The following is a 24,269-nucleotide window of genomic DNA, read 5'->3' as shown; positions in this document are numbered from 1 at the left end:
TCTTCCCCCAATGATAACACCTCAAAAACGTTTCAAACTGATTGCCATTTTCACAGCTGAGAGGACCTAAGGAATGTTTATCTCCCTAAAGAAGTTACTTGATTCCAAGGGTCCAAACAAAATTGTTGTCTTTTTTTATCTGCTTATGCAGCAGAACAACCCTTTCATCTCCTTTATATGTATAGTTCAATATCTGAAATGATATATGCGGTATGAAAAACAATGCACCTTCTTTGGTGTGATACTCAATACAGGTGATTCTTTTACTCTCTGCTTCCTTTGTGGAAGGAAAGCAAGGCAGCTACTTTCTTTGACCTGTTCTCTTTTCCCATTTTGCATCAACGTCCTTACATAACTGTCCAAAGATGAGGCATGCTAAAGATGAAGAAACAAAAAGCATCTCATCATATTTATGAGGGGGAAAAGAGAGTTCACAAGAGTGCTTAAGCAATGAATAGAGGTGCCAGGGCCACAATCTGAGAAAATTAAACCATCGAGGTGGAAGTGAAAAGTAAAATTACAGATCAGCAGACTGGACAAAATGGGTAGCATTTTTTTTTTTTTTAATCTGGCTGTGATGCATGCTGGTATAAGCAATTATCTTGGAAGGTCTGGAGAATCTAGTCAGCATTGATAGTTGTATTCTAAAGGTTTCAGAGAGCATAGCCAAATTGATTCAGTGAGAAGTGTGGAAAATTAATTCTGCAAGTGCAAAGGAAGGAGGTCAGGATCAAACTTTCTTCCTTGTGAAAATGGAGAACTGGTTTTGCCCATTCTATTACATTAAACAAAGAGACTGCTTCTCATGAATAATATGAACATAATGAAATAATATTCAGTTTTTATATTTGTGATGAGATTAATATTCCTACTAACAACTGCCCAAAGAAGCATGGAATCAAAGCACCAAAAGGTTGGAAGGGAAGGGAAGATTAGTTAAAAGAAAAACCTTTTCCTGAGGGTGTTTCATATTCTATGCATGTAAGGCACAAACAGGAGAATGTAGAAAACCATTGGCACTGACACCATACTTTAAATACTCAGGGCACAATCAAAACAAACACTTTTAAGTGGGACTGTTGTGCTTAATTCTGGGCCACAATAAGCATAGACTCAATTCTGTTCCACTGAAATCAATTGGACTTGAAAGTATTTAACTTTACAGGAACCTCACAGCAAAAATATTGGTAAATGGTCCAATGACTTGTGAATTACTACTAAGGAGGGGCACAAAACAAGGTTGCCCTCGTTGGTGGCAAGGGAAAAAGTAGATATAAGAAGAGAATTCCCTGGATGCCAAGATCCAGGTTGGGGGCAAGTACTTTTTGGTGGGAGAACCCCAGCAGAGATTTAAAATCACAAAAGTAATTCATGGAAATATAAGCTGTTACACCTTTTGAATACACCTTGCGAGTTCCAAAATAATCCCCTCTTCCTCAACATAGGAAAAGACCATGTTTCATAAGTTTAAAACGGTTTACTTACAAACCCTCCAAAGGTCAAATGAGACAGAAGGGAATTATGTCTAGAACCAGATGTGGAAGGAGGCTGGGATATGATGGAGCAACTTTGGAAATTGGTTTGAAACCAAGTAGACAAGTTGTCATTTAGCCTGTCTATAAAAGAAATGTCATATAAATTGCTTCCAGTGTGGTAGTTAACGCTGGCAAGATTAAACAGAATCTATAGGGTTTAATATTTCAGTGTTGGAAGTGTCAGGCAGGCTAGGTACATCTTCACATGTGGTGGGACTGTCTGCCTGCTACAAATTATTCGAGAACAATTTTACAATGCATCTCAGATGTAAGGGGCACTGTTGTAAGTTCTACTGTTTTGTTGATTCTGTTTGATGTCATCAGAAACAAAACAAAGGAAAGATTAACATCTCTAGTCTCTTATCTTTTTAATGGCTGCTAAAATTGCCTGGGACCCTGGGACGTGGGTGGCGCGGGACGTGGGTGGCGCTGTGGGTTAAACCACTGAGCCTAGGGCTTGCTGATCAGAAGGTCGGCGGATCGAATCCCCGCGACAGGGTGAGCTCCCGTTGTTCGGTCCCTGCTCCTGCCAACCTAGCAGTTCAAAAGCATGTCAAAGTGCAAGTAGATAAATAGGTGGGAAGGTAAACGGCGTTTTTGTGTGCTGCTCTGGTTCACCAGAAGTGGCTTAGTCATGCTGGCCACATGACCCAGAAGCTGTACTTCTGTACTGTACTGTACTGTACTGTACTGTACTGTACTGTACTGTACTGGCTCCCTTGGCCAGTAAAGCGAGATGAGCACCACAACCCCAGAGTCAGCCACAACTGGACCTAATGGTCAGGGGTCCCTTTACCTTTTGCCCCTTCATGGATCACTGCCTTGCCATGGCGAAGGGGCTTGAATAACTCAGAGAAGCTATGAGCTATGCTGTGCAGGGCCACCCAAGATGGACAGGTAATAGTGGAGAGTTTTGACCAAACGTGATCCCCCTAGAGCAGGAACCGGCAAGCCACTCCAGTATCCCTGCCAAGGAAACTCCATGGACAAAGACAACAGGCATATAAAAGTTATGACGCTGGAAGATGAGACCCTCAGGTCAGAAGGCGTCCAACATTGCTACTGAGGAAGAGTGGAGGACAAGTACAAGTAGATCCAGAGCTGATGAAGTGGCTGGGCCAAAGCCAAAAGGACGCTCAGTTGTGGATATGCCTGGAAGTGAAAGGAAAGTCCAATGTTGTAAAGAAAAATATTGCATAGGAACCTGGAATGTAAGAACCATGAACCTTGGTAAGTTGGATGTGGTCAAAAATGAGATGGCAAGAATAAATATTGACATCCTGGGCATCAGTGAACTAAAATGGATGGGAATGGGCGAATTCAGTTCAGATGACCATCATATCTACTACTGTGGGCAGGAATCCCGTAAAAGAAATGGAGTGGCCCTCATAGTCAACAAAAGAATGGCGAAAGCTGTACTGGGATGCAATCCCAAAAATGATAGAATGATCTCAATACGAATCCAAGGCAGACCTTTTAACATCACAGTAATCCAAGTTTATGCACCAACCACTGGTGCTGAAGAAACTGAAATTGACCAATTCTATGAAGACTTACAACACCTTATAGAAATGACACAAAAGAAGGATGTTCTTCTCCTTATAGGGGATTGGAATGCTAAAGTAGGGAGTCAAGAGATAAAAGGAACAACTGGCAAGTTTGGCCTTGGAATTCAAAACGAAGCAGGGCAAAGGCTAATAGAGTTCTGCCAAGAGAACAAGCTGGTCATCACAAACACTCTTTTCCAACAACACAAGAGACGACTCTACACATGGACATCACCAGATGGGCAGCATCGAAATCAGATTGATTATATTCTCTGTAGCCAAAGATGGAGAAGCTCTATACAGTCAGCAAAAACAAGACCTGGAGCTGACTGTGGCTCAGATCATCAGCTTCTTATAGCAAAATTCAAGCTTAAACTGAAGAAAGTAGGAAAAACCACTGGGCCAGTAAGATACAACCTAAGTCAAATCCCTTATGAATACACAGTGGAAGTGAGGAACAGGTTTAAGGATTTAGATTTGCTGGACAGAGTGCCTGAATAACTATGGATGGAGGCTCATAACATTATACAGGAGGCAGCAACTAAAACCATCCCAATGAAAAGGAAAGGCAAGAAAGCAAAGTGACTGTCCAACAAGGCCTTAAAAATAGCGGGGGAGAGAAGGCAAGCAAAATGCGAGGGAGATAGTGAAAGATACAGGAAATTGAATGCAGGTTTCCAAAAAATAGCAATGAGAGACAAGAAGGCCTTCTTAAACAAGCAATGCAAAGAAATAGAGGAAAACAATAGAATGGGAAAAACCAGAGATCTGTTCAAGAAAATTGGAGATATGAAAGGAACATTTCGTACAAAGATTACCATAATAAAAGACAAAAGTGGAAAGGACCTAACAGAAGCAGAAGACATCAAGAAGAGGTGGCAAGAAAACACAGAGGAATTATACCAGAAAGAAATGGATGTCTCGTACACCCCAGGTAGTGTGGTTGCTGACCTTGAGCCAGACGTTCTGGAGAGTGAAGTCAAGTGGGCCTTAGAAAGCACTGCTAATAACAAGGCCAGTGGAAGTGATGATATTCCAGCTGAACTATTTAAAATTTTAAACAATGATGCTGTCAAGGTGCTACACTCAATATGCCAGCAAATTTGGAAAACTCAGCAGTGGCCAGAGGATTGGAGAAGATCAGTCTACATCCCAATCCCAAAGAAGGGCAGTGCCAAAGAATGCTCAAACTACCGCACAATTGCACTCATTTCACACGCTAGCAAGGTTATGCTTTAAATTCTACAAGGCAGGCTTAAGCAGTATGTGGATCGAGAACTCCCAGAAGTGCAAGCTGGATTTCGAAGGGGCAGAGGAACCAGAGACCAAATTGCAAACATGCACTGGATTATGGAGAAAGCTAGAGAGTTCCAGAAAGACCTCTACTTCTGCTTCATTGTCTTTTTTTTTTTTTAATAATATTTATTAAAAATTTTCAAATATAACAGAAAAGAAAAACATCCAAATTTAAGGCCTTATTTTCAATATCATCTTTCCAGGACTTCCCCTCCCCTCCCCCTCTTGTATTCCAATTCTTTCAAAGAGATTCAGCAAATTCTTACCCCAAGTTTTAAAGTTATTATCATTAACCCAATTTAAAAAATATTTTCCCATCCCCTAAAATTGACCTGTTCCCTTCCACGAGTTCCCCTCTTTAGTATACAATACAGATTAACATAAAAAAATAGAAAAAAGAATAAAATGTAATTTAACACCCTTTGGATTCCAAATTTCCCTCCCCCCTTTCCCGGTTGCGTTCCCAATGTCCGTCAATGTCTACTGTCGTCCTGGAGCTCCCACATCTAAGCCATAATCCTTCACCAGTCCGCTTTGCCGTCTTTTTAATAGTCTTTGCCGTCTTTTGGTCATCTTTGATTTCGAATGTCCAATCTTGGAAGGGGTCTATCTTCCAACTTTGTCCAGTTCTTGTTATTCTTGTTGTTCTTGTTGTTCTCTCTTCTCCTCTTTTTTTTTTCCCCCTGCTCTCCTGCACAAATGTTCTAATTCCAAAAAGCTTGTAATTCCTCTACAGAGGCTTTGTTATTCAGGAACAAAACATTACGTCAAGTCCCTTCCATTCTTCAATAGATAAATCTATTGTCTCCTTTAGTATGTAGACCTCTGTAGACAAAATAGTGTTCCATTTCTGCAGTTTCCCAGGAGATAAAGAGTCCGATTCAAATTGCATGCCAGCAATACTTGTAATGACCCACAGCTCCTCTAGAGGGATTATAATAACTCAGTTTCCTTCCCGATCACACCCACCAGTCAAAGTAACTTATTATTCCTTGTTTTAAACAGTTTATATCCAATTTATAACAAATGTAACCAGCAAAGTCCTCGTAACAAAGTTCTCTTTTTGTTCTTCAGTTTTGGCAGCTCCTTTGACAGCTGTCAAAACCTCTATTTCTCCTCTCCCGGCGCTCTCACGGATCGCTCCCGGGGTTTTTCGGGGGGGGGGTTGTATTTTAATTCACATTCCACTTTTCTCCTCCAGCCCAGCTTATAATTTCCCATCGTGAAATTAATAACTTTATCAAAAAAAAAGGTTGCACTCGATCTTAGTTGTCAGGTCTTTTGCTTTAGCTCCTCTACAACAGGGTGGAGGCTGACTTCCTTTTTGCACCTCCCCCGCTCGCTCCGAATTTAAGAAAAAATTTGTTCCCCTTTTTAATCCAAGTTCCAATTACTCACGGGTTATTCTTTTAAGTCCAGATTTTCAATGGAAGAAGTCAGCGCTCTCCACCAAATGGCATGCGGCTTCACTCGGCAGGGGAAGCGGAGGACTCACAGCACCACCCCCCCTGTCACCCGCTCCGTAGCCTTTAAAAAGGCTCCTTCGCATGGTCGGGGGGGCACAAACGGTGCCCGCCAAGTCACCATGCCCATGGGTTTCAGCGCCCATGTTTTTTGAGGGTCCCCGCGTCGCTGGCGCGGTAGAACCCAGCCCCTGCCGAGCAGGCTCCCTCCGGAGCTCGGAGGGAGTCCGCCATTCGGTGATGGCGCCAACCCGGAAGTCCACTTCTGCTTCATTGTCTATGCAAAAGCCTTTGACTGTGTCGACCACAGCAAACTATGGCAAGTTCTTAAAGAAATGGGAGTGCCTGATCACCTCATCTGTCTCGTGAGAAATCTCTATGTGGGACAAGAAGCTGCAGTTAGAACTGGATATGGTACAACTGATTGGTTCAAAATTGGGAAAGGAGTACGGCAAGGCTGTATATTGTCTCCCTGGTTATTTAACTTATATGCAGAATTCATCATGCGAAAGGCTGGACTGGATGAATCCCAAGCCGGAATTAAGATTGCCGGAAGAAATATCAACAACCTCAGATATGCAGATGACACAACCTTGATGGAAGAAAGTGAGGAGGAATTAAAGAACCTTTTATTGAGGGTGAAAGAGGAGAGCTCAAAATATGGTCTGAAGCTCAACATCAAAAAAACGAAGATCATGGCCACTGGTCCCATCAGCTCCTGGCAAATAGAAGGGGAAGAAATGGAGGCAGTGAGAGATTTTACTTTCTTGGGCTCCATGATCACTGCAGATGGTGACAGCAGTCACGAAATTAAAAGACGCCTGCTCCTTGGGAGAAAGGCGATGGCAAACCTAGACAGCATCTTAAAAAGCAGAGACATCACCTTGCCAACAAAGGTCTGTATAGTTAAAGCCATGGTTTCCCAGTAGTGATATATGGAAGTGAGAGCTGGACTATCAAGAAGGCTGATCGCCGAAGAATTGATCCTTTTGAATTATGGTGCTGGAGGAGACTCTTGAGAGTCCCATGGACTGCAAGAAGATCAAACGTATCCATTCTGAAGGAAATCAGCCCTGAGTGCTCACTGGAAGGACAGATCGTGAAGCTGAGGCTCCAATACTTTGGCCACCTCGTGAGAAGAGAAGACTCCCTGGAAAAGACCCTGATGTTGGGAAAGATGGAGGGCACAAGGAGAAGGGGACGACAGAGGACGAGATGGTTGGACAGTGTTCTCGAAGCTACAAACATGAGCCTGACCAAACTGTGGGAGGCAGTGGAAGACAGAAGTGTGGGTAAAGATGGCGCCCAGTACACTTCTGCTGCGCCACTGGCCGTCCGTGCCGATTGAAAACTTCCCTTAGCTCTCTTAGCATAGTCCTAGCAGAGTTCAGCAGCGGGAGAAAAACTGTTGCCGTGTGTGGATAATAAATCGGACTGAATGCAGGCTTCTCTCTTATCTCCAACAGTCTTTTAATGAGTAGAAAAACATCGTAAATTTAGCCCGGCAAGAGAGCGCACATCCTTTTGTCTCTCAGCCAAAACCGAAAGAGAACACACACACAAAGAAAGATTCCCATATGTGAACATAACCACGCCTCAGAATGTGAGCCGTCACACAGAACTGTTTAACCCTGTAAGTTCTGATTCTCCTCACAAGAAGTGCCTGGCGTGCTCTGGTCCATGGGGTCACGGAGTCGGACACGACTAAACGACTAAAACAACAAAATTGCCTGGTCCAGAAACTGGAAGGGCCAGAACTTACCATCTGTTTGGGAATGGCTAATTAAATGTGTTGAACTGGCACTATTGGACAAACTGGCAGACACAAATCAGAAGAGAAAGGTATAAAATGAAATACCATTTAAACAGAGAGATGGAGCTACTTTGTGGATTGTTAGAATGAACAACATGGAGATGAAATATTAGGGGAAAATGTGTTTATTTAGATTTTTCTTGGACACTTGGACACTCTGTTCATTTCAAAGTTCAGAGGTTTGGCTTCTGGCCTCTGTGGGCGAATCTGCAGTATTTAATGCACAACATTTCACGTAGTACCATTTTACATTAACCACATAGATTTTTTTATTATTAAGCAATATACACATCTTGTTAAGTAATAAATAAATAAATAAATAAATGGCTGTGTTTTCCCATTCGCGTTTCACTATTATTATTATTTGGTACGGTTTGTTTGTTTAGGCACGCAGGAGTATAAGCTGAATTGGCAAGGTCTGTGCCTGTTTTATATATTTTATCCAACATCTAACAATACTAAACAATGGCCTTCCTGATAACATGCCATGATTTTGTATTTAGAGATGCAGTGTGAACAAACATCTATCAGGAACTTTTTAAAATACTATCATTTTGAAGTACAGAACAAGGGCACAATGTTAGCTTTATAAGGAGGCAGTGTCAAAATGGTTAATGCAATTCACCAGTTCAATAAGCTTGATTACATTTACTAGGACAAAAGATCACAGAAACCCTATTTATATTCATCGGTGAAAGCTGGAATGATAACTACCTAATGCTTCCCCATCTTTAGGCTCATTAGCTGTGGCTATTAGATTTGTTAGATACCATAACATCCAGATGTTTTTGGACAGCTTGCTTGACATTTTACCCAGATTTAGCATAACTATTAATGGACTACAGGTGAAGAAATGAATTGGCTGCTGTGCTCTGGACACTTTTCAAAATTGTCAATATTTTCCTTGCCCATGTGTTGCTCTTCTGATGCATTAAAAAACAAAGAAGGCAAACGGATTGCCCTGTCTCAAGAGCTGAGTCACTGGCTTATATCTGTGCAGGGTTCACGTGTGAAGAGAGTTCATACGCCATACAAGCAAATCCTTAATGTGCTGCCCAAACCATTTCTAGATCACTTCGTGGGAAAGAACCCCTTTTGAAACCAGGCACTTTTGAACTGCACAACTGTGTTGTCAGTTTTGTTTGGCAGGTATATTGTATTCCATTTATTTGTTTGATTTCTAGCCTGCCTTTCAGTCTAGAGGGCTCACTACCCAAGCCCCGCCAGGCCAGGCAGCTTACATGAAACAATACAAAATATATAGTAACCCTAGGAGGATTGTCATATGACATTGCTTAGTATATAGCATGTCTCCCCCTCCCCCTCCCAGGACTGTATTCCATTTTACTGCTTTAAGGACAGAGAAGAAGGAACCAGGGAGGAACAGCAAGAATTTTGCCAAAAATGACATTTCTCCCTGAAAGCAACATAGTCTACATTATCCTAGGAATCCATAACCAAGGGGCAAGAAGAGGCTGGTGGCAGCAACTATTGCAAATATTAATATTGTGTTGGTTGAAGTGACTGGATGTAAATAAAACATTGTCAAGGCCCATAAATTTAATTACAGCTTTACTTACAGAACTTTCTTCAAGAGAACGAAACATGATACATCCAAAATATCCATAAGAGCATGTGCAAAAACAGCACAGGCTCAGTTTCTTATAACATATTAAATACTCCAAACAGATATAAAACAGGGGTCTGTCTCTCCTCACAGTCTCCTTTTTGCTTGGAGCTGTATTCACTCACTGAGAACAAAGACTTCAGCCACCAATTTTCCAGTTTTCCAAGATGACGATTTGCAATTCAATACCTTTATCACATGTTCAAAAGACAAACACTGTTAGAGCAGAAAATTTTCTACAGTTAATTATCACCTCAGTTAGAGCTCAAAGTCCTATTCTTGGCTTTCAATATAGTCCCATGAAAAATCACACATTCCCAACGAAATTTTGCTTTCCATATGAAGCGGGTGCAGTGGCGTCACAACGGGGGGGGGCGGGGTGTGTGCCCCTGGTGCCATGTCTGGGGAGGGTGACAAGAAGGCAACCCATGGCGGCGCGAGCGGCCATCACACCGCCGTAGCTGCATGCGGAGGATCCTCCGTTTGCAGCTGCAGCCATGAGCAGAGGATCCCGGTGCTGGCGGCAAACCGCTATGTACAGTGCACATGCGGTGTCGCACACATGTGCTGTACATAACACAGCTGCACATGTGCTGTACATAGCGGTTTGTTGCCAGCGCCACTTGAGCTTTGTACGGTGGGATCCCTCCGTCGCCACTACAGCAGAGGATCCCGGCATCATCCATATGGCGCTGGAGCGGTGGTGCCGGCAAACCGCTATGTACAGCGCATGTGCAGCGTCGCACGCATGTATGTAATGACATCGCACATGCGGTGTAAATAGTGATTTGCTGGCGGTGCCGCTCCAGCGCCGTACGGATGCCGGTGGGATCCCTCCATCGCCACTCCAGCTGCATGTAGACGATCCTCTGTTCGCGGCTGCAGCCACGAGCCGAGGATCCCGGCATCGTCCATATGGCGCTGGAGTGCCAGCACCAGCAAACCGCTATGTACAGTGCATGTGCGGCATTTCTACATATGGCACATGCATCATACATAGTGATGCCGCACATGCACCCTACACAGCGACACCCCGCCCCGGGTGTCACGACACCTTCGTTCGCCCCTGAGCGGGTGGGGAGAATTATACCGCTGCTTTCCAGGTTTTCTCAACAGAAGAGATGTTCCAGGCTTGGTGGATCTTCTGGGCTGGGTCTTCAGTAATACACATTCAGGCATCCTCCATTTCAGTGTCAAGTAAACAATTATACTTAACAGCCACAGTATGTACCATGGAATGAAATCTGATAAATTTTGCTCCTACATATGCGAAGTCACTCCTAGCTTAGAGTGCTTCCAGATTCCTGCTATTTTCCAAGTGAGATTCAGTCACATACAAGCAAATTCAAGTTACATGAGTGTAGTTGATGTCAGTTTGTTTGGCCAGCTCTGGCCCATCTGGAGCTGACACTACGGCTCATCTTGCTTTGAGCCCAGCAGAGCAGATAACATCCAGTCCGCAGAACGAAAGGATAAGCAGGTAAATGTGCTACATGCTAACTTTATTTACAAGCTATGCTGAGAGCATACAAACATGCATCCTGCCTCTGTGAGAGCAGAGAAGCAACTCCCCTCGGAAACAAAGAACACCGAGAGAACACTGAAAAACAGGAAACCAGTGTACGTCACATCCAGTTTCTCATTCCCGTGGGAACCCAACAGTAACTCTGACTGTGGAATGTAAACAATTGTCTTGTGACAAGCATTTTGCTGCACAGTGAGGTAAATAGAAACCAACAGTTGATGGGGAGGGCTTGCATAACACACCCACTTGCCCACTAAATGGGACTTTTAGAGAAATGGGATGTGTTGGGGGAAAAGCTGTGCTCTTAACCTGCCTGCAAATTAATCATGATGAATGCTCAAACAGGTTTTCTGGAAGCTCTCTTGCTTAAAGAGTAGTTTATTCTAACCAATGATATCACTGAAGCTTCCTCAAGTGTAGAGAACAACATATGAGAAACTGATGCTTAGCAGTTAAAAACCACTGTGCATTGCTGGAGACAGTTGTTTTTTACACTTTGGTACTCTGATTAAGCGTGCAAAAAGAGATTTTTGCCACTGCCCAGTAATTCACTGGAAAATCTGAGCAAGGGAGGGGAAACGAAATGTTCAGCCCAAAATCCATGTCCCCGAATTTGAACACATTTGGCTAAAAGTGTGTTCTGGTTTTGCAAGCTTTAAGTGAAAAATCTAATAATGAATTTTGCCAGATAATTCAGGCAATTGGCAGTACTACCACAATAATGTAAGTTGCTATAGGCATAAACAAATAACAGATCCCTATTATATGCAAATATAATTTGATCGCCTCGGTACTGTCAGAGGTTCGCTTCGCATATAACAATGGCAGTCAAACAAAAGAGGTTAGGTATAGAATATTACTCTGAGCTGCCTTCCACCTTCAAGGATCAGCATCCTTTTCTGTGGATACTCTTGTCTCTCTTTCTCCACCACAGTCCCTCCTCCCTACTTGGCATTCTGCCACCTTTGCTCTTGGTTGGCTGCTGAGAATTTTAACCAATAGGAATGGATCTGGAGCATCCCCCCAAATCCAGACACCTCTTCAGACCCAGTAATGGAAGGAGGATCTTGTTCAAGTCAGTTGTGACTAGAGAGTTGAAATAAAGTCAATTCAGGAAATTAGCAGAACTCAAAAATATGTTTCCACTTACGTTTAGAGGAGTCTATTTATTAAGAGCTATCTGATGAATGCTAAAGTTAAGGTTAGCTCAGAGCTCAGCTTCGTCCTTCTCATTTGATGAAGTACAAGCTGGAGTGACTTATTTACAAGAGGATGGCTCTCCTCAGCTTACAGCAATAGTGGCATCAGATAAGCATGCTCCCAGCCATAAGAAAGATTGCACAGACCAAATAGCTCTTGTTCGAAAGGGTGCTTACTCACAGCTCTTAGCTAAAGAAAAGGAACTATAGTTATGTATGTCCTCACCTCTATTCAAGGGCAGCCATCCCTCTAAGATACTAAGCTAAAGAAGACCTGGGCTCAAGGAGCACCTGTCATAGATTAACTTTGCTTAGTCATCCACTCAGAAGCTGAAATAAATAGCACAATCAATTTCCTGTAACTTATAAAGCTGGTTGTCCTTTAGGCGCCAGGTAAAAACGTTCCTTTATAACCAGGCCTTTGGTTGATCCAATTTACACCATATGCCCTTTTAAATTGTTGTTGTTTTGGGGGAGCTATTGGGTTTTTGTTTTTATTTTTATTAGGTATTTTATGGTTTTATATCTTGATTTTATTCTGTGAACCACCTTGAAACTCCCCGAGGTATAGGGCGGTATATAAATTCAATAAACAACAACAACAACCTAATAATAATAATAATAATAATAATAATAATAATAATAGCCTACATTGTGTTAACTGCTGGGTTGGGTGGTTGGTACTACTGCTGCTTGTGTTGTTTTAATCAGCAGGGGAATTAAAAGCATCATATACAACAGGATCATGCATGAAATCATGTACCTGATTTGTGAACCGCAGGTTGAAAGGCAATTTCGAAAACAGAGGCGAAAGAGAAAGATAGAGAGATAAGGAACCCTAGAAGGAAGAATATATTGTGTGGGTGGTGTGCATTCAAATTCTGTTGGAAAGAAAGTGTGTTGAACCTAGATAATCTTAAAGTTGAGGATATGAACTGGTGCTTTTTAAAATACCTATATAGTCTCATGAGTCTGCATTCACCCTGCATATTAGGTAAAAAAAGGGACTCCAGAATTTTCTGCATTTTCTTTCCATTTCCTTCTAAACAAAGAATTATTCATACTTCAAAAGCAGACCACATAACAATTCAAAATTGTAAGGAAGATTCACTTAATTTATTGGAATTCACACAGCTTTAATTAGTAAATTTGCATATGCTTCCTGTCTCAGTTTGCTTTCTCAGCTCTAGGAGTCAGGGGAGTCAGCTTTATTGTACTGATGAATGCTGCCTCTCTCCAGCACTTGAGATTTACAAGAATGCATGTATCAGAGAGAAACTCCAGGGGCTTGAGAGCTTATAGGATGTCCATTGCCTTCAGTGTTCACAGTTAATGTCACTCAGCTGTCTGTTTTAAATGACAGCATAAATCCAAAGCTGATCCAAAAATAACTGCCTTGAAACTGGTCTACAGCTGTGGAGCTGTGGGGGGAGCAGGCAGGAGAGAAAAAAGTGAATATACTGAAATTTCCAAATATGTCCTTCCTTAAGGACTTTAGAATTATCTACCTCAGTCAAGACCAACAGATTAATTTTGAAGGCTGAAAGTACTCCATCAACTAAAAACAAACACCCAGAGATGGCCAATTTCATCTTGCTGTGCTGTGGAAATATTCTTGAACGCTGTAGTTTTGGCATTTCACCTCAGGGGCTATCATTAAGGATTTACAATCTGCCTGGCAGTGAACTTGCATATGTAATAGAAGAGATAAAGCGATAAAAGTGGGGTTAAAATTCAGGGGTTGGAGTGCAGCTTTAAAATAGAGCGAGGGGGTTTGAGAGTGGGTGGAGAGAGATCAGAGTTGGGGATGAGAGAAGAAAATAATAGTCAATGTTTTGTCAGCAGCCAATAGCTGAGAGGCACTATTTTGAGGCATTATTTTGTGCCTAACTAGAATAACTGACCCATGAACCCAAATACACACATTTTCAGCTGACACTAATACCATAAATAAACGGCCTAACCTGGGACAAAATTACAAGTTTAACAGCTTTTAGATTATCATAGCTGAAGAAAATGCAGGCTATCACGCTTCATAAAGCTCGCTATACAAAATGAGGGGGCAAGCAGTGTTAAGGAAAGTCTATTTTAAAGTATGTGGGCCACCTCCAAAATGCATTGTACAATATGGTTCATTTTTATCCTTCTCCTTTCACTTGACCCATTTAGAAGAACACCCCCCACACACCTTGCTATTCTAAAATCCTGTTCATGTTCTTCAGCATATCTTAAATCTTAAAGCTTTGAAAAAAGATGATAAAGCCTGACAAAATTCATTAAACCATATTAGCCATGTAAATGTTTAATTAGGCCCATTATTTATGATGAGATGCAAAATCTTTGGCATCCTGATAACTGATAACTACTAGAGCACAAGGGACTGTTAAGACCAGTTCCAGGTACTGTGGTTTCTTACTCCTTTTATAGTTTTCAGCTGTATTCAGCTGTCTCCATGAATACTATCTCCTCGTAACCATGGGAACAATGTCCACTGCGACTTCTTAAAGTGGAAGCATTGGCAATGCCTAAAGTAATCTCATCCATGGGAATATATATGAACGTAATTACTTTCTAATTGTTATATACAACATCTCACGTTGCATTTTTATATTTTTATGTTCTCGAGGCTGAATGAAGAATGAGTTTGGTGACCTTTTCTCCACTAGTGATGGTGGTAGTTTTAAGAATGCATGTAGTTTCTAGAGAGTTTCCTTTTCTTGAGAAATGGAAAGCATTTTACACAATAAAGCTCATTTGATCAAAAACCAAGATGGCATTTCTGAATATCAAACCATTTCTCACTCCCTGCCAAAAGAATTCTGTCCATGTGTGTATCTATCCATTTGTTGTTGTTTAGTTGTGTCCGACTCTTCGTGACCCCATGGACCAGAGCACGCAAGGCACTCCTGTCTTGCACTGCCTCCCACAGTTTGGTCAAACTCATGCTGGTAGCTTCGAGAACACTATCCAACCATCTCGTCCTCTGTCTTCCCCTTCTCCTTGTGCCCTCCATCTTTCCCAACATCAGGGTCTTTTCCAGGGAGTCTTCTCTTCTCATGAGGTAGCCAAAGTATTGGAGCCTCAGCTTCATGATCTGTCCTTCCAGTGAGCACTCAGGGCTGATTTCCTTCAGAATGGATAGGTTTGATCTTCTTGCAGTCCATGGGACTCTCAAGAGTCTCCTCCAGCACCATAATTCAAAAGCATCAATTCTTCAGCGATCAACCTGCTTTATGGTCCAGCTCTCACTTCCATACATTGCTACTGGGAAAACCATAGCTTTAACTATACGGACCTTTGTTGGCAAGCTGATATCTCTGCTTTTTAAGATGCTGTCTAGGTTTGTCATTGCTTTTCTCCCAAGAAGCAGGCGTCTTCATTTAATAAAGGTGTCTATCCATTTAATAAAGTGAATTCTTGAAACCTAGTGGTTATTTCATTTTTGTATTTATGAGCTACATTGGGATCCTGCCTCTCCTCCAAGGAGCCCAAGGAGCATTCATGGTTCCTCCCTTCTCCTCAACTTCGTCCTTGTAGCAAACCTACTGTAAACCACTCTGTGCTCTTTGGATGAAGGGCAGTATAGAAATTCTATTATTATTATTATTATTATTATTATTATTATTATTATTATTATTATTATTTAGGCCTGTGAAGATCAGGCTGAGAGATGATCGACCCAAGGTCACCTGGTGAGCTTTTTGACTATGTTGGGATTTGAACCTAGCTTTCCCTATCCTTAATTCAGCCAAAAGAATTGCCAGGCCCAAATGCGGGGTATGCAAAAGCAGGGCCTCCAAGTGCACTGCAATAACACTGGTCAACAACAAATTTGTTGTCTGCGTTTTTTCAGTTGATTTAGGACGAATCTGATGCGCTGAATCCAAAAATCACATTGGTTTTGCTCAATCAGGTCAAGTTTTTGAGCTATGGCCACATGTCGTTTTTTTACGTTTTTGTTCACATGTACACTTGTGTGGAGCATTTTAGAAGAAGTTGGTGGGGGTAAAATGCCATGTCGAATAATTGTTTTGATTGGAAATGATTATTTTAATGACAAGAAGTATTCAGGTCCGATAGTTCTGGGTGATTCTGTCGAAAAGGGATCAGTTTGAAGTCATAAAACCTCGAAATCTTCCATAAATTGGTGCAGCAAAGCATAAAGTTATTTTGGTATTAAACTTGGTGACCAGGATAAAGCTGGGGCGTCACACATGGTGTGCAAGGCATGCACCAAGATTCTACGTGGGTGGAGCAATGGCAAGAGGAGTCTGAACTTTGGAATTCCCGTGGTTTGGAGGGAGCCGACAAACCATGTCACTGACTGCTACTTCTGCACTGTTGATGTGACTGGGATCAACAGAAAGAACCGGAGTAGTCTCAAGTATCCTGATCTTCAATCAGCACGTCGTCCTGTAGCTCATTGTGATGAAATTCCAGTACCTATCTTCAGAGAACTTCCTGACATTAGTGATGAAGATGCCTCCAGTGTTGAAGGACATGAAGAAGAAGAAGTGGTTATTGAAGATGATGCTCCACATCCATTTTCCCAAAAGGAGTTGAATGATCTAGTTCGCGACCTCAGCTTGTCAAAGGACTCTGCCGAACTGTTGGCATCCAGATTGCAGGGAAAAAACCTCGTCTCTGACAGTGCTCACATCAGCTTCTTCCGCAACAGGCATCAAGAGTACCTCCGTTTTTTCTCGGAAGAGAAGGACTTGGTGTACTGTGCAGATATTGTGCAGCTTCTGCTCAAGCTTGGAGTGCCACAGTATGAACCCAAAGATTGGAGACTGCTCATTGACAGCAGCAAGCGATCACTGAAATGTGTTCTGCTACACAACAGCAACCAGTTTGCCTCTATACCCCTGGCTCACTTGACTACACTGAAGGAGAACTATGAAGCGGTGAAGTATGTGCTGGAGAAAATTGGTTATGATCAGCATAAGTGGTTTATTTGTGTTGACCTGAAGATGGTGAACTTTTTGTTGGGACAACAGTCTGGCTTCACCAAGTACCCACATTTTCTGTGCATGTGGGATAGTAGGGACCGTGCTCAGCATTACACGAAGAAGGACTGGCCTGTCCGGAAGGAATTGGTGCCTTGCAAAGAAAGGAACGTCATCAACGACCCTCTGGTGGACAGAGACAGAATACTCTTCCCACCGCTGCACATCAAGCTTGGCTTAATCAAGCAGTTCACCAAGGCTTTGGACAAGGATGGTGACTGCTTCACTTACTTGTGCCAGGCTTTTCCAGGATTGACCATGGAGAAGTTGAAAGCTGGCATCTTTGACGGTCCTCAGATCCGTCAGCTCATCAGAGATCCAGAGTTCGGAAACTCAATGAACGAAGTGGAACTGAAAGCGTGGAAGGCATTTGTTCTGGTAGTGAAGAACTTTCTTGGCAACAATAAGACCAGAAACTACGCAGAACTTGTCAACAACATGCTGACTGCTTTCAGAAACCTGGGCTGCAACATGAGCGTCAAGATGCACTACCTATTTTCACATATGGACCGGTTTCCTGAGAACCTGGGTTCAATGAGTGACGAGCAGGGGGAGAGATTCCATCAGGACATGAAAGAGATGGAGACCAGGTATCAGGGTCGCTGGGACGCAGTCATGATGGCTGACTACTGTTGGATTCTGAAAAGAGACCTCCCTGCCGCTGAGCATTCCAGGAGTTCCAAGAAATGGAAGTTCAAACCCTGAAGTTTGAAAAATGGTGAAGCAACATGCAATTTATGTGTACTTACCTTTAGCAATGCCCACCATTCAGTTTGCAGTAATCAATGTTTCTATCAGGTAATCAATATATGTTGTTGGAAAAACATTTTTTTCTCTTAAAAACATATTTAGGATGATATGTGTTGACAAAAATCAACTGATAATGCCACAAAAATGTAATCGATTTTGTCACAAGATCTGATTTCTTTCAAATCAACATAGCACAAATACCTGACCTGATGGAGAGAAACGGATGCCATTTCCTGATTCAGCAGTGCAAAAATACCCTAAATCAATTGTAGAAATCTAGACAACATTCAAAAAGTAAAAAATTGTTGCCCAGTGTAATCCATTCTCCAGTTTTCCTCTTGCACCTATTAGAGTGACCCTTAGAGCAGAGGTGTATGAGGCTAGTACATGGGTAGGCAAACTAAGACCTGGGGGCCAGATCCGGCCCAATCGCCTTCTAAATCTGGCCTGCCAACAGTCCAGGAGAAGCGGACACGGAGCAATGGATCCAGGAATCAGCGTGTTTTTACATGAGTAGAATGTGCCCCTTTATTTAAAATACATCTCTGGGTTATTTGTGGGGCATAGGAATCTGTTCATCCTCCCCCCCCCAAAAAAAAATATAGTCCAGCCCCCGACAAGGTCTGACGGACAGTGGACTGGCTCCCTGCTGAAAAAGTTTGCTGACCCCTGGGCTAGTACATGTTGCTTTACTGAGTCCCATTGATCTCAACAGAGCTTACTTCTAAGTAGATATTAACAGAGGCAGATTTAGGGGAGTGTGACTGGTTCAGTCTCACTGGCAACTATGCAATAGAATGGAAGGTGAGAGGTGGGGGGCACAGGTTGCCACTGATATTTGAGACCCCAACGTCTGCCACTGATATTATAGGATTGCAATATAAAGCTACTGCTTATGTAATTCACCATCTTTGCAGGACAAAGACTAACAATACATGACAATAATGCTGTCTTGATTTTGTACTGCTGCATAAGCAACAGCTACCTTAAGAGCCGAGTCTGGTTGAATTCTAACTACGGATCAGTAGCTGCTTATGGAACAGGAAGCGGAGAGCAGAAATTAATGGACGAAATAAATGGACTGTGAAAAATACCAATTCCATTTTAGGGATTACTAGGAAAGGGTTGAAAATAAAACTGCCAATATTCTAATGCCATTATACAAATGCATGGTGGAAGCCTACTTGGAATATTGTGCATACTTCTGGTCCTCCCTTCTCAAGGGTATTGTAGAACTGAAAAAGTGTTCAGAAAGGGGCGACCAAAATAATCAGTAGGCTGCAGCAACTTCCATAGTGATGGGAGAAGTTAACAACTTTGGGGCCTTTTTAGTTTAGAAAAAAAGGCAAGTAAGGGGCAATGTGATAGAGCTGTATAAGATTCTGCATGGGTTGGAGAAAGTGGATAGGGACAGAGGCGTACCTAGGGTCCCTTGCACCCTTGGCAAGGAGCTGTATTGGTGCTGCCACCCCCAAATCACTTTACCACAATAGTCGCAGCCCAGGGGCGCCAACAGGGATGTATGTGTATAGGGGGAACCCCTAGGTATTCCCCTAGATAGGTGGACATTTTTTCTCCCTCTCTCATAATACTAAAACCTGGGGACATCCAGTGAATGTTGGAAAATCCAGGATAGACAAAAGAGAGCACTACTTACAGAATGCATAGACTATGGAATTCCCTCCTAATTAAATGTAGTGATGTCCACCAACTTGGATGACTTTAAGAGAGAATTAGACAAATTCATGGAGGTTAAGGCTAGTCATGATGGCTACACTGAACCTCCCCAGCTGGAAGCAGCATGCCACTGGACACCAGTTGCAAGGCATCGCAAATGGGGAGTGTGTTGTTAACATGCAAGTCATGCTCACAGGCATGTTGGACTCTACTCCCATCAGGCAATACAGTGGTGCCTCGCAAGACGAAATTAATCCGTTCCGTGAGGCTCTTCATATAGCGGTTTTTTCGTCTTGCGAAGCAAGCCCATTGACAGCTTAGCGGATTAGCGCTATTAGCGGTTTAGCGGCTTTTAGCGGATCAGCTGATAAGCGGCTTAGCGGCTTAGGGAAAGGGGGGGAAAGGGGGGGAAACCCGCAGGAACTCGCAAGACATTTCGTCTTGCGAAGCAAGCCCATAAGGAAATTCATTTTGCGAAGCGCCTCCAAAACGGAAAACCCTTTCGTCTAGCGGGTTTTCCGTCTTGCGAGGCGTTCGTCTTGCGGGGTACCACTGTAGTCATCAATGATAACTGTAGTCCAGCAATGTTTGATGGACCTTGAGTTAGCTACCCCTGCCCTAAGGTCTCAGAAGAGTTTACTATGCCAGAAATTGAACCATGAACCTTCTGCAAGCAAATAATGAATTCTGCGATTGAGTTATGGTCCCTGTCTACAGAATGTTGTATGCCTCTGAATACCAGTTGCCGAGAAACACATCTGCGGAGTGTGCTCACATTCAGTTTTGGGTTGCTGGACATTTTGATAAATGGACTATTTAGAAGTGTCCACCTATTCAGAAATCATTGCCTCACTCTGAACCGACTTTGCCCTCTGTGATAGCAGAGTGTAACCAATTCTGTTTGACTGTGTGGCAGTTGTGAAATCACCATTGCTGTGTGATCTTTGATCATCAAGACAACATTGCCCTCACTATGACTGTGTTTGCCTCAGTGACAGCCGCAACATTAAGCAGACCAAATTCGCTGCTGAACCTCATGAAAATACAATATGGATGTTTCAGCACAAACATTCTGTGTTGCTTCCAAATGAGCAGCAAATCTGTCCTCATGTAGCATCATGATCCTGTTTGTCTCCTGTGGCAACACTTGAAAGGGACGCAGCAGTCCTGTTTACAGTTATGAACAATTAAACTCATTGATTCCTCTGCTCATTGGCAGAACACAAGGACAACAGGAAGGATAATAAAAACTGAACATGCTGTTCAATTTGGCTAACACAAACCAATATCTGTTGAAGCCATTAGTGATTTTAAAATGGAAAACTGTACTCAGAAAATATAAATCTTCAGACATGTACTCCCCTGTCAAAATGACTGTGTGCAGATAAGTACTGTCCATAGAGTTAGGGAATCAAGCTGGTTTTTTTGGTCTATTTCTGTTTGAATTTTTATCCCAAATAGATTCAAATACATAACAGATACTACACTGAAAATCTATGAACACAGAAGTGAGAAAGTAGATGCTAAGCATTTAGAAAGGCACAAAGAATAATGGAACTTTTAAAAAATAAGGTTTAGCTCACTTTTGTGCTCTTTCTCATGTCTTCAGATATGTCAGTAGTTCCATGGCTTCACGTGTATGATAGTCTAATGAACCCACTGGTATTTTGTTTTCAGCCTGTGTCTGTTAGATTTCAGTTTGGAAAGTGCATGCAGAAGGAAGTGGGGAAGCTATTTGTGATTTTATAATAGTTGTGATTGTTCAAGGGTTTATTTTCATGTTCTTTCTGTCAGGGTCCCTTCATTTTCATGCGCACAGCTTCTCTCACAACCATTCTGATATTTGCAGTTGTTCTTTGATGTGTGTATAAATCCAGAAATGTGTCATTCTGAGAAAAATGCACACTGCAAAACATGGCTTTGTATGCATGTACCTTAAGCAATGAAGACGGCTTTCAATTCCTTGCTGTTCCCTTGTAGGTCGTTTAATCAGGAGAGCACCTACGTTTTGCAGCTATACATGTTCCTAGCTTGCTGCTTTACTTTCAATGACAAAAAAGTTTTGTCTGCATAGAATTCTCATTCTTTGTTCCTCATCTTATTTTGGTTAGTTCAATAGCCTTTTCTGAATCTTATATTATATTTCCAACCTGAGAGTGTGCAAAACCACCTTGAAATATTCTGCTAGGACTTCTTTTCTCCTTCTAGCCCCTGTCAAATATGAATTATACATCTTCTTTGATGGTCACTCATAGCTGAGTAAGATTGTCTTCCATAAACATGAACTTAACAGTGAGTTCGTAAGTGACTGTGGAAGCCAATTCTGGATCCACACTTCCTTCCACAGTGGGACACAGGTTTCCAGGCGGGAGTTGATCATGGTGAGGGTTTGCCAAGTGTGCCTTCCTCTTAGCATGTTTCTCCCTTTTGTCCCAAGTTTGAGCATTTTCAAAGTCCATGACACCTTTGGTAAACGCTGTTCTCCAATTGGAGTGCTCGCAGGCCAGTGTTTCCCAGTTGTCGGTGTTTATACTACCTTTTTTATATTTGCCTTAAGAGAGTCTTTAAACCTCTTTTGTTGACCACCAGCATTACGCTTTCCATTTTTAAGTTTGGAATAGAGTAGTTGCATTGGAAGACAATAATTAGGCATCTGAACAACATGACCAGTCCAATGAAGCAGGTGTTGAAGAATCATTGCTTCTACACTGGTGATCTTTGTATCTTCCAGTACACTGACATTAGTTCACCTGTCTTCTCAAGTGATGTGTAAATTTATTCAGAGACACCATTGATGGAATCTTTCAAGGAGTTGGAGGTGGCATTTATAAGTGGTCCATGTTTAAGAAGCATACAGTAAAGTTGGTAGTACAATTGTTTTGTAAACGAGCATTTCGGTCTCCCTGTGAATGTCCTGTTAGTCATGTCAGTCATACTGTTTGAGTGACTTTGCCATCACCTCCACACCTGAATTCTTTCAAAATAGCCCAACCTTGATTTGAGCATGAAGATTCTTCTTGAATCCCTATGAGACCCTAGAAGTTCCAATGAGAACCTAACCATGAAAGCAAAAGCATATCCTCTGGCCCTCCCTACATTTTTGCTGATCCTTTAACATGGAGGGACATTATACCAAGTCTAACTATTGGTCCATCTAGCTTATTACTATCTATACTGCTTGGCATTGGCTGCCCTGGGCTTCAGACAGGAATCTGTCCCAGCTCTACCTGAAGATCCTGGGGGAGAGCTGAACCTGCACACAAAGAAGATGCTTTGTATCTCTGAGCTACATCTAGATACCTATACAATTCAGACTTCCATTTTTAGCAGACAGTCAGAGAAGCAAGCAAACTGGCAGTGCAGGAAGCAAGCTGTCTCTTTCTGCCCTGGCCCTTCATACAGAAACAGCTGAGAAAAATGGAGATGATATACCCTTGGAAGGGTCATGGCTATCCTTGGAGAAGGAAGAGGAAGGGCTTGAGGACAGGCATAGTGAGCTGCATCCTGGTTCCTTTCCTTGTTTTAACTTAAACCAGGTGTGGTGCAATATGACACAAGAAGCAAGTCCCACAGAGATCAATAGGGCTTTCTTCTACATAAGTGTGCATCCTTAACTTGTGCGATGGTAGAACTTGCAATCTGTTAACACAATTTTCTAGTAGAGGATATTAGTTCTTGTTCCCCAGGCAGGCGCATTATGTGACCCATGAGAGCAGCAAAATAACCAGACACTGATGGGATAAAATCAAGCCAAATCTTTATTGACAGCAGCAGGCAGGGTAAGGGTTGGTGAGACATTAGGGCTGGGATCAGTTCATCATTTCACAAGCCCCCATTGATGGAATTGGTCTGTCAGGTTTGGACCACTCCAAACCGTTTCCATGAGAGCTGTCCGGTGTTAAACCTTGCCATGGGTGACCAGGGTGCAGATTCCAACCTGGCAGATACCCCAACCCAAGCTTTGGGATGCTATGGTCAATTTCCCCCAGACCTCTTATGCCCACCCCCGTGTTGATCTTGCCCAATGCTATTTCTTCAAACAACATTCTTCTGCCTAACAAAGGAAGGCCATAATTTCGCTGAGGGAAAGGGGCGAACCCAACCAAGTGCAAATCAGGTTGAGAGAGAGAATTCATTTCTGGCTCTGTCAACCAACAACCCAATATTGCTCAGTGAAGCGTCTAACCCAAGGGTGGGCGGGCAGGAAGCTCTTGAGGCTAAATTGCCCTGAGCTCAATGGGAAACAGCCTTACGTAGGCTCCCCCCCCCTTTGCTCATAGGACAACTTTTTTTCATGAGCCCATCACACAGACAAGATATTGGGCTAAACCCTGCCCAGTATTTTTCTACAATCTTTGGGCCCCTGCTCAGCCGAGCAAAGGCGTCTCATGCTTATTGGACACAGAACGAGGCATATTAAACTGTTCCTCACTCCTGGTGCCTGTTCTTTTACCCAGAAACATTACAATCTGTTTCAATGCTTTTGTTTCCTCCCTAAACAAATGCAAAACTGTTATGGAATAAGCAAAGTTACACAAGGTGTTTTTAGTGTTTTCTATCACACTCTCTATTTTAAACAATGTTTTGTGAAGATTTCCCACTCGATGTCTCGTGGGATAGCAGAGAATATCTGCTTCTTGTAACACTCAATATTTTTGTAAAGTAGGATACAAAGGCCATTGACCCTGACAGTGGGACTTGGCTAATGTGTACAAGCAAACAAGCTGACAGCCTTTGACCTGATTCTGTGTATTAAAAAAATTCCTTATTGACTTTAGAAAATGTGTTCTAGATACACACACACACACACACACACACACACATATAT

Source organism: Podarcis erhardii (assembly GCF_964252035.2).
Source record: "Podarcis erhardii genome assembly, chromosome: 10".
In the NCBI taxonomy this organism is placed as follows: Eukaryota; Metazoa; Chordata; class Lepidosauria; order Squamata; family Lacertidae; genus Podarcis; species Podarcis erhardii.
This window is presented reverse-complemented; position numbering follows the sequence as displayed.